The following is a 16,179-nucleotide window of genomic DNA, read 5'->3' as shown; positions in this document are numbered from 1 at the left end:
TAAAATCTGTTATTTTATTCAAATTTGAAAAAATAATTCCCTTTTGTATATATATTTCTGTAAGTTTCAAGAACTTTAAATACCCTTTTGTTGAACTCACGTGATAGGTTACATTTTTATTAGGTGACCTCCCCGGGAGTGTTGGATGGTACCAAGAGAGTATGCTAGTTGTTTAGGATTTGGGCAATTATATAACTTGCCCAAAAATAGTAGATTACCTTGGCCAACTACTATTCAAAAGATGGATTTCTCGGTGTCTTCAATGACCTGCTACTCAAGCCCACATGCAATCACATGCAATAGAATTTTTCTAATGCCGCAAATTGTGACTAGTGATAAACCGAGTGATGCTGCGTGTGAAGACCTCCAACCTTTGTTCAATAGAGTTGAGTCCAATGGGGAATCACCAAGCTTGCAAGGTTTGAACCTAATGAGTAAGCTTGAACAAATGGAGATTAACCTTTAACTAAATGTTGCAAAAAGCTTACCATAGTTGTAGTGAGCCATGATACTAATTAAGATTCAAATAGATTTTAATCTTTGAATGTGGCTTGGTATGTCACCAAGAGCACTAGCCTTGAAGAGTTTTTTTGTGAAAAATTTAACATACAAAATATGGGCCATAGGTATAGCATAATGCATAATTGATGTCATTTTTGTGAGAGCAGATATTTGGCGAGATTTTCACTCGGTCAACACTTGCAAGTGTAAACTTGTTGCCTATTTGTGCTTGCTTCCTTCTTGAATTCTATTTTAATAGTTAGTCGGTGTTAATCACCACTTAAGTAGGCAATGTCACAAACTGCTGGCGTGTCAAGCCATTGAAGAATGGAGCCAGCCTGGAAATCCTAGCACCGAGGGGCCTAAACCCTAAGAAGAAGCAATAGAAGAAGTTTTACCAACTTGCAAAGTCTTGTCGAGTGGCCTATTCTTAAAGAAATTCCCACCAATTGTGGGGACCCATTCGATGGGGCCCAAGTGCCTAGAGATAGATATTAAATAAAGCGAGACACACATACACATACAAAGATTTCATAAAGACTAGATGACATGGCAACTATACGAACACCCGAAATTTGTGCTGCTGATGTGGTATGTACTATACGAATTTCCGTGTTTTATGTTGACGGATGCTGATGTGGCTTACTGTAAGAACTTCCCATGTTTTGCGCTTGCTGCCATTGGAAGGTCAAGTGATTTTAAAACTTGAATGCTTTTCATGTAAACTGCTTTTAGAGGCTAGGGGCCTATTAATATGACCCATGGGCTCTCACTCTGGCAGTCTAACTGTGGGAGATGTAGAGAAGAGCCATGGGAGTTATACTCATTCGAAGCAATACAAAGAAATCCCGAATGGGGTGCCAACATTTGGGACTAGTTCTCTCTTGGAGTGGAACTCCGCCACTCCCTATCTCGTGTCGTGCATCTCTTTCAGTTCAGTCTATATTTGAAGTGTTTAAAGTTGTTTAGTCTATTCTTTTTCCTTGGTACGTGGTGCCCGTCCCCGTGACAGTGGTATTAGAGCTTCAGGCATGTGCTTTTTTGAATGCACACATGTCCTACCAAAGAACAGACAGAGCAAGACGGTAATTCCAAGTTTCATAGAGAAATCTATCAAAGAATCTTCGTGTCCTGATCTCGGACTTATAAAACCACTCCCACCCTTACTTCATCGTGCATCGGGTGCACTCCCGTCTTCATCGATCTGTCTTACAGGGCATAAGCAATAAGGAATTCAAGAGCACTTGCACGAGATGGATCAATTTTTTTTTTCAAGTCACCATTTTTTCTTAGAGGCAGTGCCATGCAGTGGTGGATGTCCATAGCTACCAAGCTGCACACTCCAAGGATATGGGGTATCGTGAAATGCTTGCCACCCACATAAACCCTAGTAGATTATAACTTGAAATTTCTCAACATCTCTCAGCAGGTGTTTCTTCTCCTACCGAAAACAGTAGAGATCCAAAGTGATTGGTATATCTTGCGGCCACCATCACCACCACAAGAACACTATCTGTCAAGGCCTGTTTTGACTTTTCAAGAGCTTATGGACCATGCTACAATCGGCTACAACCTTATGGAAGAAATCTAACACTAGTTTTGGTGCAGGTCCGCCGAGGACGCAAGCCCTGTTGACTTTTGAGCTTGATTGATGTTGAGAATGCTCTGATTTAGAAGTATTCTGAGTTCTGTTTGAGAATTTGTTTAATGATCTTGTTTGGAATTTGTTTGAAATGGATGGTATCTGTTTCAACCTATCTTGGTGCTGATTTGAACTATTTGATTCTAATTTTAATACTGGTTTCAATGATTAACGATTTACTCTCGGGTGGAGTACTGAAGAAAATTGATACTCATGGCCTGAACCCTTATGGTTATTTGTGGGGGGAGTATTGAATGTTTGAAAAGTGTTATTTTTACTCATGGCCCGGACCCTTCTGGTTATTTAAGAGGGGAGTATTGTTGTTGTTAGTCATGGCCCATACCTAGATGGTTATTTACGGCGGAAGTATTAAGAAGTCTGAGTAGTGGTTACTCTCAGCACCTCCAAACGACGTAGGCTGCGGTCTATGGCGGATGTTTGGTTGTAAAAGGCCCCTATATCTCATGGCTCAAACCTTTTTAGGTTATTTGTGGGAGAAGTGATCAGGGAGTCATTGAACAGCTCATGGCCTATACTTGGATGGTTATTTGCAGGGGGAGTGTTCATTGAGACAACTTTATGTTTCTATGTCTTGTAACATGCATATGTGACCATTTGTGTTGCATTGTGATGTGCCAACCATTGAATATTCCTTATTGGATGAGATGTTTTTGGGAAGCCAATGACCTAGGGTATCAAGAGCTCCAATATGGAATGAGACTCCCTATTGCATGAGATTTTCGTGGGAAGCCAACAACCCAAGATATCAAGAGCTCCAATCTGGAATGAGACTCCTTATTGTATGAGATTTTTTTTGGGAAGCCAACGACCAGGATATCAAGAGCTCCAATCTAGAATCCTTATTGGATGAGACTTTTTTGGGAAGCCAATGACTTAGGATATCAAGAGCTTCAATCTAGAATGAGAAAACTGATTGTCCCTTGGAATGACCCTCAAATTTTTTTGAGCTAACTTGAGTTGTTTTGCAGATATATGATAATCGCAGAGGATTACTTTTTTTTCAAGAAGGGGGGATGTCACAAATTGCTGACATGTCAAGCCGCTAAAGAACGGAGCCAACCTGCAGATCTCGAGCGAGTGGCCTTAACCCTAACAAGAAGTAGTAGTAGAAGAAGAAGAAGCAATACAAGAAGTTTTATCATCTTGCAAAGTCTTGCCGAGTGGCCTATTTTTAAGAAATTCCCACCAACTTTAGCCCGCTGAAGAATGGAGCCAACCTGCAGATCTCGGTCGATCGTCCTTAACCCTAAGAAGAAGTAGTAGTAGAAGAAGAAGAAGCAATACAAGAAGTTTTTTCATCTTGCAAAGTCTTTCAGAGTGGCCTATTTTTTAAGAAATTCCCACCAACTTTGGGACCCCATACGATCTGGCCCAAGTGCTTAGAGATAGAAATTAAATAAAGCGGGACACTCACACGCATATAAAGATTTGCGTCAAGACCTAACAACGTGGGAGCTGTAAGGATGCCCACAATTTGCATTGCTGATGTGTCATACTGTACGGATTTTTGTGTTTTACACTGACGGATGTTGACGTTGCATATTGTACGAATTTTCCATGTTTTGTGCTGGCTGCTTTTGGAAGGCCAGGTGCTTCTACAACTTGAATGCCTTTCATGTAAACTGCTTTTAGACACCAGGGGCCTTTAAATATGACCCATTGGCTCTTACTCTAGCAGTCTACCCACGAGAGATGTAGAGCAGAGGCATTACTCAACTAAAGCAATATTATAAAGAAATACCGAAAGGAGCGCCAATGTTTGGTGCCAGTTCTCTCTTGGGGTGGAGCTTCGTCACTCCCTGTCTGTGTCATGCATCTTTTTCAGTTCAATTGTTATTTGAAGTGCTTGAAGTTGTTCAATCTATTCTTTTTTGTTGGCACGTGGTGCCCGTCCCCGTCACAAGCAAAAAGAACTTGGCAAAAAATAAAATACTACAATTTCTTTTTTCTTAAAAGAGTGCTAGCTTTGAGTTGTCAGCTAGTGAAGGCTAACGCAATAAAGAGACAACAATTCATGATTATAAATCAAAATAAGCACAACATATGAAGGCTCAAACTTTAAGTACGAGTGGCTTAATCTGAGCATTGTGACACGATGAAAGGAGTTCTGAGACTATATATATAAAAGGTAGCGTTAGATGATAGGCTAGCTAGATTTGGTAGGCCAATAGGATTAGGACAGCCTTTATCTAGGAAAAACCCTTCAATTTTGGCTAATAAAAGCCACGAGCTTTTGTGTGTGTGTGTGTGTGTGTGTGTGTGTGAGTGTGTGTGTGAGAGAGAGAGAGAGAGAGAGAGAGAGAGAGAGAGAGAGAGAGAAGAAGAAGAAGAAGAAGAAGAAGAAGAAGAGAGTTTTAACGTCGTAGGAACTATCCCAAGAGACCTTAAAGATCTAGCTGTCGAGGAGTTGAACTCAAAACCTCTTATGAATGAGAGAGAGAGAGAGAGAGAGAGAGAGAGAGAGAGAGAGAGAGATGCTTCTAATGTCTCTTTTATGAGAGAAGGGTGGACCCCCTTGGGACCCTTTTATATTCTATTGAGTAGAAAATATCGCAAGAATGCTACTATCGCATGCTACATGCTCAATAAGGAATGGTATAGAAAGATGTACCCTTAAATTCCACTATCCTCTAGTCATTATATCGCTGAAAAAATGTTTTTTCTTGAGTTAAAGTTTTTGGGAAGAAGTTAAATCTTTTGTTTTTTTTGCAAAACTCACATTTTCAGTGATTATATTAAAATGACACCAAGAAATATACACATCAGCCTCAAGCTCATGCCTAGCCTTGTTAGGGATAGATGGTAACATTAGAGCCTAGTAACTATTAGCAAAAGCCCGGTCCTTTACAAAGCAAGGCTTGATCGGATGGCGAGGCTCGCCCTTAGACAATCATCTGAGTTTTGCCTTTTACCTATCACATATATTATCTCCTTACTTTCTTGTATAGTCTCAAAGAAGCTAGCCACAAAAAGGTCGCCCTTGAATACATGGCCATTCCTAAGCTTCCAGATATTATGGAAAAAATAGTATTTGACAGTTTGTGTATAGATTGGAAGGGTAGGACTTGGAAATTGTTTCCCTCTAAGGCATAGATCCTTCTTGAAAAACCCTATCTTGTATCCATTTGCACACCTTCCCTGCTAGGCCCCTAATCATCGAGCAAGCCATGAAAAGGTGGGCAAGGTCTTTGCTAACATCTTTGCATCCGGAGCATCAATGAGAACTGATACCACGTGCTTGAATCTTGAAGCCTTTTGACAAAACCCCTCACCGGACCTTCCACAAAAATACCTTCATAAAATGAGGCCAATGTGCCAAATGTTCTTCATGACGTCAACCCATCGTGCTTCCGACCATTGTTTGTTTAAATGGGCAAAACAATCAGCCTCGTGCATTAGCGCTTGGTAGATGCCCTTGGTATGAGGTTTAAAGAATTGGCTATTCATGGGCCATTTCCAAGCTTTCTACTCAAAAGTAGATTCCCAGATTGGCATCAAGATATTGTCTAGGTCTTCTACAGCTCTACTGACAAATAGCTTCTCACTACCATTGAGTTGAAACTGGGCAGCCAAGTGACCAGAGGATTTTCAACACTTGCTGTTTCCATCGAAGAAGTGGATCAACCACTGGAGTCCTTTATTGTTCATCCTTCTTGCAATTTCTCTCCAGTAAGGGTTCAAAGTTACACCAACAACTTTAGACATCCAAGGGGCAAGTGTGAGATGGAGTTATGGAAGTATCTGGTTGATTCACCCCATTCTTGTATCCATGTTTCTTTATTGCACTTTTGTACTAGCTCCCCTGTGATGCCACCCAGTCTCAAACTAGTCCACCTCGGGGCTAGAAGTTTGTTGTGCATCTCGATCCCTTTCCACTGACCACCTTCAAAGCAAAGCTTTGCCTTGTCTATCATATCCTTGATCATAATAGCCCAAGACCGGTCTTGTTTTGTGATTAAGACCACAAAATTGGCACATAGGGCCTCAACATGAACAACATGGTTGATAATTCCAAGGCCACCTTGGACTACCGATTGAGTGATCACTTTCCACTTTTCCCATTTCCATGGCGAGGTGGATTTGGTGTTGTTCCTCTATAAGAATCTTTTAATAGGTTTCAAAAAATCCTTCCGATTGCATTTGGCTATTTTAAGGAGCGGGCTGGTGAAGGAATATAAGAAAAGCATAAACGGATTGATCACTTAGACCAGACTTGGGGAGGGAAGCAACACAAACTCCCACCTTCTCATTTTTTGGGATATTTTGCAAGACCCAGTGAATCTTTGCTTATGTGTAACGCCCACCCCCAAGGGAGTGCCCAAATGTCAAAATATCCTTCCTTTAGACACAATCTTCCCTAACCAGATTAATGGGTTGAATGATTCATTTTTCGTCAGGGAGATCAGCCTAGACTTCTCAATACTACATTTCGACCCCAAAGCCACAACGAATGTTTGCACAATCTCTAGCATCGTCATGAATACCTAGGGGCAGTATTTCAAAATGATGAGGGAGTCAATTGTGAACATCTTTACCAAGAGATGGTTGTTGCCAGGCAAAATTAAACCTTGAATTTCACTCTGTGCAGCAACAACTTCAAGCATTGTAGTTAAAGGATTTGATCCAATGGCAAAGAAAAGAGGGGACATGGTGCATCCTTGCTAGATAGATCTCATGGCTTCAAAGAAGCCCACAATTCTATCATTGAATAAGAGCTCAAATTGACTGCGTGCACCCAGAGTGTGTACAAGTCGACAAAGGCGAGGCCCAAAGCCGAGTTATTTCTTGAGATCTTCGATGAAGGACCACATAACCTATCATATGCGTTGTCCACGTTGTCGAGAAATTTGCGGTCTTGCCAGGAAAGCACCCGGCTTATGGCTGTGAGAGTTTGTGAGAGAACTCAACAAAAACTATATGAAGGAGTTAAACCATAGATGCCATGAAGACTAGGGTTTGGAAAGAAGTTCAACCAAAGAAGACTCACTCTTTCTCTCTTGCATTCACACACACAAAGGAAGAACGCAAAAGAGAATGTCAAAACAATACGAAGATGAAAACATCAAGGCTATGGTCATAGCGTATCATGGGTAATATGAAAGAATTTATAGATGAGTTAATGGCATTCAATCTTGGCTGCCCAAATAGGCTACGAATTGTTCTTTGGAATTGTAGTTTTGTGCTTACCATAATATATATATTTTGTCTAGTGATTGGGATTAATTGTGTGTACAAATCCTTTTGGTTCATAGCAAGATAACTACGCTTACATCAAAAGAAAAATTATAGTCTATGAGAGGTAGTATGATGGGATCCAGTGATAGAAGTATTTCATTAAGCCTTTCTGGGCCAAAGAGAAACACTATACGTTGTTGAAAGTGTATTTTTCGGCTAATCCATACGTTAATTCTAATAGATCGTACAGAGTGAAAGCGATAGAAATGATCATCATGTGGGTTATTCATCTAGGATAGTATGTAAGAAATGTAGATATGAGAGAAGTGAAGAGATGAGAAGTTTCCCTCCCAAGCCCTATTCTTGCCCGTAGGCAATAAGGATACTGCGGGGAGAGATGTACCTGTAGCAAAGAGAACCTAGAGAGGATGAATTACTAAGAATGAGAGAGATAGGCTTGGTTAAGGAGATGAGATTAGATACATATATATATATATATATATATATATATATATATATATATATATATATATATATATTGGATTAGAGATGAAAATGAAAACAACAAGAAATCAAGAAAACATCAATGTAGAACACATCTTACTTGAAACCCTTCGGCACCATTATTGATGGGAGAGAGAAGAAGAGTGGATAATTTCACTTTGATTGATACACCAAGTGCAAGACCTTATTTGATTAGAGTTGATCTTCCAAGGTTAGCTTGTTGCAAGAATGGCTAGTCTCCCTCTAGGAGAAAGTGTAGGCTTGGGCTTATGTTAATGGCTAAGTACAATTAGGCATTACTACTCACTCCCTCGAGAATTCCTCTCATCAATGGCTTGAATGATTGAGTTCTTTCCAAGGAAGAAGAGGTCCCCTTTTATAGGTGAAGGGAACCCACAAGGGTTTACACAAGAAGAGAGGAGCCAGTGTGAACAGGAATTGGAAAAGTTGAAAATGAGCTGTCCCTGCATGATGTGGGTAGACTGGGGTCCAGTATTTTGATCATATCTCCTCAACCGTAGCTCCAAATAAAAAAATAAAAATATGGGCAGAAACTTCAGCTCATTAGCTACGATTTTCATTTTAAAATCATTCTCTAATTCGGATTGGAACCTTGTGTAAAAAATTCATCAAAATAGGGTCCATTTATGGCAGCAAAAGTCTTCATGTGGTCTCCTTAGCCTTGACTTTCATTTAATTCCCAAGGACACCTCATGCCATATGAAAGCATGACATTTCTCCTTGACAAAGTTTTGTAACCATGCTTGCAATAATGCATTAAAATAAGTGTATCTTTGAAATCATGCCACATAGTGTCCCACTAGGATTTGATTCTCTCCTAGTAGCTATTTAAAAAGAAATATAAGAAAAGTATAAAAAATACATAGAATATATATATATTGGAGTTTACCCTAGATATAGGATCTAGCTAGGGTGTGAGATGATAATGAAATAGTAGAAATAAAGAATCAATACTTTTTGCCCCAAGTTAAAGAGGCGGAGCTATTGACACTTTTCCCATAGTATTTTTTGATGGTAAAGTAAGAATACATTACCCTTGAGATAAATAATAACATGAGATAGAAAGCTTATTTTTATACTTACATATGCATATGTACATTATAGGAAATATAATTATGTATCTAAAAAGTTACAAGATATCTCTTGTAGCATGTGTTCCCACTATGTACATGTCACAGCACGACAACGTCTAGCTAAAGAAAAATGCACTCCCGCTTTGTAAAGGTTGCATCTTCAATGCCAACCATTGTTGCCAATATATTAACCTTCCTTTCATAAACCCGTGCTCTTGAGGGGAAATGACTCTGTCCACAAGGGAGCAAATTCTAAGAGCGACTACCTTGGCAACGATTTTGTATGCCACAAACATCCTAGTTATGGGACATTAGTGCTTAAGATTGTTAGGAAATAGAGGTGTAGCTAAGTAGAGATTAGAATGTTTTACTTGATGTAGAGAGATAATTTCACACACAAAAGAGATAAGAGATAAGAGAGAGAGAGAGAGAGAGAGAGAGAGAGAGAGAGAGAGAGAGAGAGAGAGCACGATATAGGTGGTTCACCCAATGTGGGCTATGTCCACGAGAAAGCAGCCACTTAATGGATTTGCACTTCAATCTTGAAGTAGATTAGAAAGGGATTAGCAACCCTCTATGGAACTCCGGCCTTGCTTCGCTCTCACCACCACTTCACACTTCACCAACTCACACACCCTTCAATGCACCTTTTTGATTCTTTTTGTGTGTAGAAGAGGCCAAAATGGACTGCCCTCTCTTATGAGAGATGGCCATGTGTAGCCCCCCTTGTGTAGACAATGTGCCCATGTGTAGCCACCTCTTTTTATAGGAAAAAATGGGATGCCCTCTCTCATAAGAGATGTCCATATGTAGCCCCCTTGTGTAGACAAGTCCAAGTTGAACACTCCCATCTGTCCATCTGTAGCCACCTTTCTGTAGAGAAGTCCAAGTAGAATGTGTCCATGTGTAGCCACCTTTGTGTAGACAAGTCCAAGTAGAATTTCCCATGTTTGCATGTGTAGCCACCTTTGTGTAGACAAGTACAAGTAGAAGTCGGCCATCGGCCATAGACCTTTGACCATCGACCATCGACCATCAACCATTGACCATCGGCCATTGACTTATCCATTGGCCATTGAATTATCCATCGGCCATTGACTTAACCATCGGCCATTGACTATCAACCAGTGGCCAGCCGACCATTGACCATCGACCGTAGACCCTCGACCGTAGACCGGCGGTTTTTTGATCACTTTTTTACCGCCGTCTGGCCAAGATAATTTGGCAAAAAAGAATGTGAATTTTTGAGTTTTTCATGAGTGATTTTTCTCATGCACAATGGCTTCTTCTCATAATCGGGGCCTTACAAATGTGCATTTTTAAGACTAAAAATTACAAGGGGTGAATCGGGCTCTATACTTAACAATCTCCCACTTGGAGACTGATCTCCACACCAAGCATGTGTTTGCTTTCTTGGATTCTTATCCTTTAATGCCGATTGAAGATGAGAAAAAGCTCAACTTCTCCTTGTTAACCACCTTTGTTAACATGTCCGCAGGGATTCTCACTTGTTTGCACCTTTTCTAGATTTAGCTATCCCTCTTCCAAAAGAGTACGTATGAAGTGATACCTCACCTCAATGTGATTTTTACTTCAGTGAAAGGCTAAATTCTTTGCAAGATGAATGGCACCTTGACTATTGCTATACAAGACCAAGCTCCTCCAAGAATCTGTGAATCCACATAATCTCTTTGCTTGCCTTCGTGAGAGCTACATATTTCGCTTCCGTGGTAGAAAGTGAGACCACTTTCTACAGCTTTGAAGCCCGACACACTAGTGTGTCTCCAACCATGAAGACAAAGCCAATAGTGCACCTTCGGGTATTTTTGTCACCTTCCATATCTGCATCAGCATATCCTTGCAAGAAAATATAAGTGCCTCCAAAACACAAAGGATTCATGGTTGTCTCCTTCAGATACCTAAGTATACACTCACAACTTGCCAATGCTCCTTAGCTAAATTGTCCATGAACCTACTCACAACTCCCACTGCATGTGCAATATTTGACCTTGTTCAGTCCATAGCATACATTAGAGAACCTACCGCTATAACATATGGAACTTTAGACATATAGGCTATCTCCTCTTGTATATTTGGACACATATCCTTGGTTAATTTAAAGTCACTAGCCAAAGGTATTGAAAATGGTTTTGCATCTTGCATTGCAAACCTTTCTAGTACCTTGTTGATGTAATGCTCTTGAGATAGCTTTAGTGTCTTCTTCATCCTGTCCCTTGATATCTTCAGACCAAGTATCCGCTTTGCATCACCTAAATCTTTCATTGAAAAAGATTTAGACAAATCCTCTTTTAGGTTGTTAGCAGCTCGACACACCCTTTGGAGAATGATTACTCGACGGAATATTATTTTTTGTAATTATTCTTTAATTGAGAAAAACCGACATTTCACCTTTGTAAATAGTGGGGCTTGCAGAAGCTTTCAGATTGTATCCCATTTTTGACATTTAGATTGAGTAGATGGTTAAATTGGAACATCAGGGTTTGAGATTGTAAGGTATTTATACCACTTTTGACCTTAATGAAAAAAAACCTTTTGTCATTTTAAGAAAGTTCTGTCTGTGTGAGTGAGCGTACTGTGTACAAGAGAGAGTGAGAGTGTTATACCTTACAAAAGGTATAAATACCTTTTGTAAGGTATTTATACCACTTTTGACCTTAATGAAAAAAAACCTTTTGTCATTTTAAGAAAGTTCTGTCTGTGTGAGTGAGCGTACTGTGTACGAGAGAGAGTGAGAGTTTCATCTTGACGCTATGTGCGCACCGGTGTTTGGAATCGAGTGCAGAGAAGTGCAGCGTGTTGCCCCGGACGAGAGCTACGCGCCAATACCTAAATTGCGGGTGTACGGTCTAGTTTTGCAAACTCGACCCACGAGCTACATCTGGTGATTCGATGAGCACACGTTATCCGTTTTTCCATTTCAGCATATGTTAAGGCGGTTACGCCGCTAGCGGAAGCTAAATAGCGAGAACTCAACCAACAACAGAATTTGTCAGACGAGGACGAAGCTTGACCCGCAGGCGCATGGAAACAACTAGGTGGGTGTCAAATCACCTACTCGACCTTCTAATGACAATCACTACCAAGGAAATCAAATCTAAGTTCTAAAATACGCAAGTGACTGAAATCCGTACTACGAACGAATGCTATACGAAACAGGATCTAGAATCATCGAATCGATCTCAAACTCAAGGGGAAGTCTATACACTAGGTAAGAACAACACCCTAAAGACTTGAACTGCAAAATCAACCTATAACCACTCCGTGCGGTAAACGCGTATGAAGACAGGCCGAAAATTACAGGTGACCGAAACTTGACCCCGATGGTACGAATGTGTAGCTCTACTCGTTGTGGTTCTATAGATATGCTGCACGCTCTATTCCGACACACGAGTTGGAAGAAAACTCACACCGAAGCTCGTAGGAACTTACCACACATAGAAGCCGATAGCGCGCACTCTTGGTATCTGTGCGTAGCTCTCGCCGTTGCTAACACAATGGCGGTGTCGCTTCTCCAATGGCGGCTCCGTAGCTCGCGTAGCAAGGAGATAAGACTCTCTCTCTCTCTCTCTCTCTCAGACACAGTCACAGCGCTCAAAACTCACCTTGATTAATAATTGAATCTCCCTTTAGGTTACAAAACTTTGGCTTATATACCTCAGCCTTGGAGGTGAGAACATCTCTAATTATTTACATAAGCAGGTGAAATTACGTCGGGATTACAAGCTGGAAACTCAATTGAGTCCCGTTACTTAATGAATGGCTCAAATCAAAATTAATGTCGGAAAGACATTTATTACAATCAATGGTTACAAAATGATGGGCGTGAGCAAAAATGCGGGTGTGATCCTCTGCTGGCTCAACACTCCCCCCCTCCGCGTTCATGTCGTCCCTGACATGACTTTTGGCTTGGTCAATAGAGTCCTGTCGTCTTGAGCATCTGCAAATGTGATTCGTAGCGTAGGTTGCCGATGGTCAAGGTTGGGCCGAATATTTTGCTTTCGTGAGTGAAAAAGCCGGTGTAGAACGCTTCTTCGAATGTTTGCATGTGGAAGCTAGGCAAAAACATAATTCTTTGGTATAAGAGATGTAACACCTTTGGTGAGGGCTGCAATGAAAGATCATACATCATATCCGTCACTGTGTCGGCCGTCGATAGTAGACTTGAGGTCGTAGCTTTATCTGGCGCGAACACTTCAATGCATGCTAAGAGAGTCTTGCAGATTTTCTTTAGCATCTGACACGAAAGGTCAGGAGAGCCAGTAAAGAGTTTGATGGTGCCCGTTAGGGTTTTCACCATGTAGGCTTTACCTATTCTCTCTCCTTCCTTTGGTCCTGGCATCCTTGGGTAATTAAGCCAATTTGGCTTCTTTTCTGCAATCCTGCCATGCTCTTTCCAGCTTCTGACTCTTGGCACCGGGCAGAAGGTTGCATCCTCCCGAATCTCCTTTGGAGCCTCTACCAAGTAGATGAGGTAGGCTTGGTATTTGTTCAGCCAACCTTTCCTCCATCTAGGTTGAGAATCTACAATCTTCTTTGATTGTTCATCCTTTGTGATGTCGCCTTCGTAAAGAGCGACATACTGCTCCTCCTCTATTCTCTTTTTCGTCTTTATCACTTCAAATTTCATCAGAGGGAAAGGCAGGCTTGGTTGCATCCACTCTTCATGGAGCACTTTTGTGTCTAAACCTTGAAGTCTAATGGAGATGAGGAGTCTCCTTTCCCATTCCATTTCCGCCTTGGCACTTTCCTCTGTTGACTTTTCTATTTGGTCCTGGAGCTTTTGTTCTTCTTCTTCAGAGATTCCTGAAGTTGAGGCCACTTCTTGAACTGGGGCTGGATCTTCAATTGTGGTTGCCTCTCCAGTTTCTGGTAGCTCTATGGCTGCTCTCCCTGCTTCTTCTTGTGGTGTCTCTGTTTCTCTTCTTTGTTGCTCTTGGAGGTCTTGGAGCTGTTTGCGGAGGGCCTCATTTTCTGTCCTTAGTGTTTGGTTTTCTGATGTGAGCCTCTCCTCTGCAGCCAATGATCCCTCCGCCATGTGCAATCTTTGTACTTGCTCTAACCTCAGCTCTCTTTGCAAACTTCTGACCTGCTCTTCCAGAGCTGGTACGAGGGCTCCCTCTTGTTCTGTTCCTGCTCTGCCAGCTCTAGGGGTGGTCCTGAGTCTCATGATTGTCCGTTCTTGAAGTTCGACTCTTTCCCTTAGCTCAATGAGCTCATCCTTGGCTGCCTCCAGCTCATCTTCTATTCGCTCCTTTGCTTCCTGTGAACTTGTTACCTCTCTTGAAGCTTCGGCTAGTTGGAGTATCAAGCCGTCTCTCTCATTTTCTGCGTCGTAGAGTGATGCTTTATGACTTTCAGATTCAGTCATAGCATTCTCTAACTGCTTCTGCAAATCTGCTTCCTTTTGTTTTGCTGTCTCAAGTGCTACTTCTTTTGCTCTGGATCTTTCTTTAATCTTGCTGAGCAGTTCATGCACCATGTGCATGTCTTTTTCATCATCATCTGTCAACTTGACAGCTCTTTCTGCCACCGCCTCCAATGGCTTCGGCTCGTCCATTTTTTCTTCACTCTCCATTGTACCCTTTGTCTTTTCTTTCGTCCCTTTCCGATCATCTTGCTTCCGTAGGGATATCCCATAAACTGCCTCCAGGGCCTCTTCTTCACTGTATCCGATAGCGACCAGATCCTCATAATCATCTTTCTTTTGCTTAACTGGATCTATCTCCTTTTCCTTGGTCCCGGCCTCCGGCTTTTCCATAACTTCTGTTTCTATTTCTATTGGGGTTTCCTCCACAATAATTTCCATTTTCTTCGGGCTGGGTACAACAGTAAAAGAGGGCTGATTGTCCTCAGTCATCTTGGCTTTCCCTTTGTTTGCTTGCCCGTCTTTCTTTTGAGGTTCAGTAGACTCATCTACTTTCTTCTTCCCCTTGTCGTCCTTTTGCAGCTCAGCTTTTAAAAGCTGTACTTCCTCTTCAGTATAAGGCTCGACAGGTTGTTGCTCCAGTATGGCCTCCGACTCCTCATAAGCTCTAATATATTGATCGTATTGATCAACATGTGGCCTGGCTGAGCTGGTTCCGACTTTACTGGGGTCTGGCACCCACATTTCTTCAAAGTCCCCCTTTAGAGCTCTTTCCGCTCTAAACTGCTCCACCAGCCTTTCCATTCTTGCGGCTTTTTGACTTTTGGTTTGCTTGGGATCGGCCTTCTTCTTCACTTTCTTCTTGAGCGGCTCGTCCACGGCCTCCTCAGGTTCTGAAACTATTTCTAGTTTTCGGCGTGCTCTTGTGGATGCCCTCTTGGATACTTCTTGTTGTTCTTCCTCTTTATCGGCTTCTCTAAGCCACTCATTCTGGGAGGGAATCTGGGGCCCTTGATCCCTAGCTCCAATAGCTTCATAAGCTATTCTTGTTAGGATTTCTCCTCCTCCTATGTACTTTGGCTTCTGGTTGTGCATGGCGATTACTTGCTCGTGGATGTATTGAGCATAATTCACCTCTTTTGGCATGTTGCTTTTCAATGCCCATGTGATGGTTGTCGCAATGGCATGGGGTGGTGTAGTATACTTCTGCGGTCTTTTACTACACACATGGAAAAATTGGTTGTATAATCGGCAAAGGGTTGCCGCTCGTTGATCTGCCATATCTCCGTAGGTTGTATTTTGTTTCTTTGATCCATAGACCTCTATGGCTTCCCTTCTTTCTCTGACAGAACTCCCTTTGTTGTGCAGCTTCAATGCATCTGCAATGAGCTGTGGAGTGATCTGTACTTCAACTGTTTCTCCATCCATGGCTGTCAACGTGGCTTTCCCATCCTTCTGAATGGATGTTGCCAACTCATACACTCTTCTTGTGTCTACACCTGATGGTCTCGAGGTGAAGAACCTGTGTAAGTCAGCCTTTTCCAGGTATTTGCTTATGTTCTCTGTTCTGCTATAATCCACTAATTCTCGTGGGATCATAGGTACATCGATCGATTGCCCTTGAGGATCTCTGAAAGTCCCTTGGTAGATCTTTATACCCTCTTTTTCTAGTACTGCTTCCTCCATCCAAGTCTTGGTTGGCTTGAGGGTTTCCGTTGGAATATCAAAAGGTTCTGCGTCTGCAAGAGCATCCTTGATGGTTGGTCTTTTTCTCTTATTTGCCGATGACTTAGCGGAATCCATGGATCCTGTAACTCCAATCATAGAAGTTAGCGTCTTTTTAGTAGTACTGAAAG

The sequence above is a fragment of the Adiantum capillus-veneris genome, chromosome 5, assembly GCF_014529385.1.
Source record: "Adiantum capillus-veneris isolate H3 chromosome 5, ASM1452938v2, whole genome shotgun sequence".
Lineage (NCBI taxonomy): Eukaryota > Viridiplantae > Streptophyta > Polypodiopsida > Polypodiales > Pteridaceae > Adiantum > Adiantum capillus-veneris.
The sequence above is the reverse complement of the archived record's forward strand: the minus strand, read 5'-3'. Positions refer to the sequence as shown.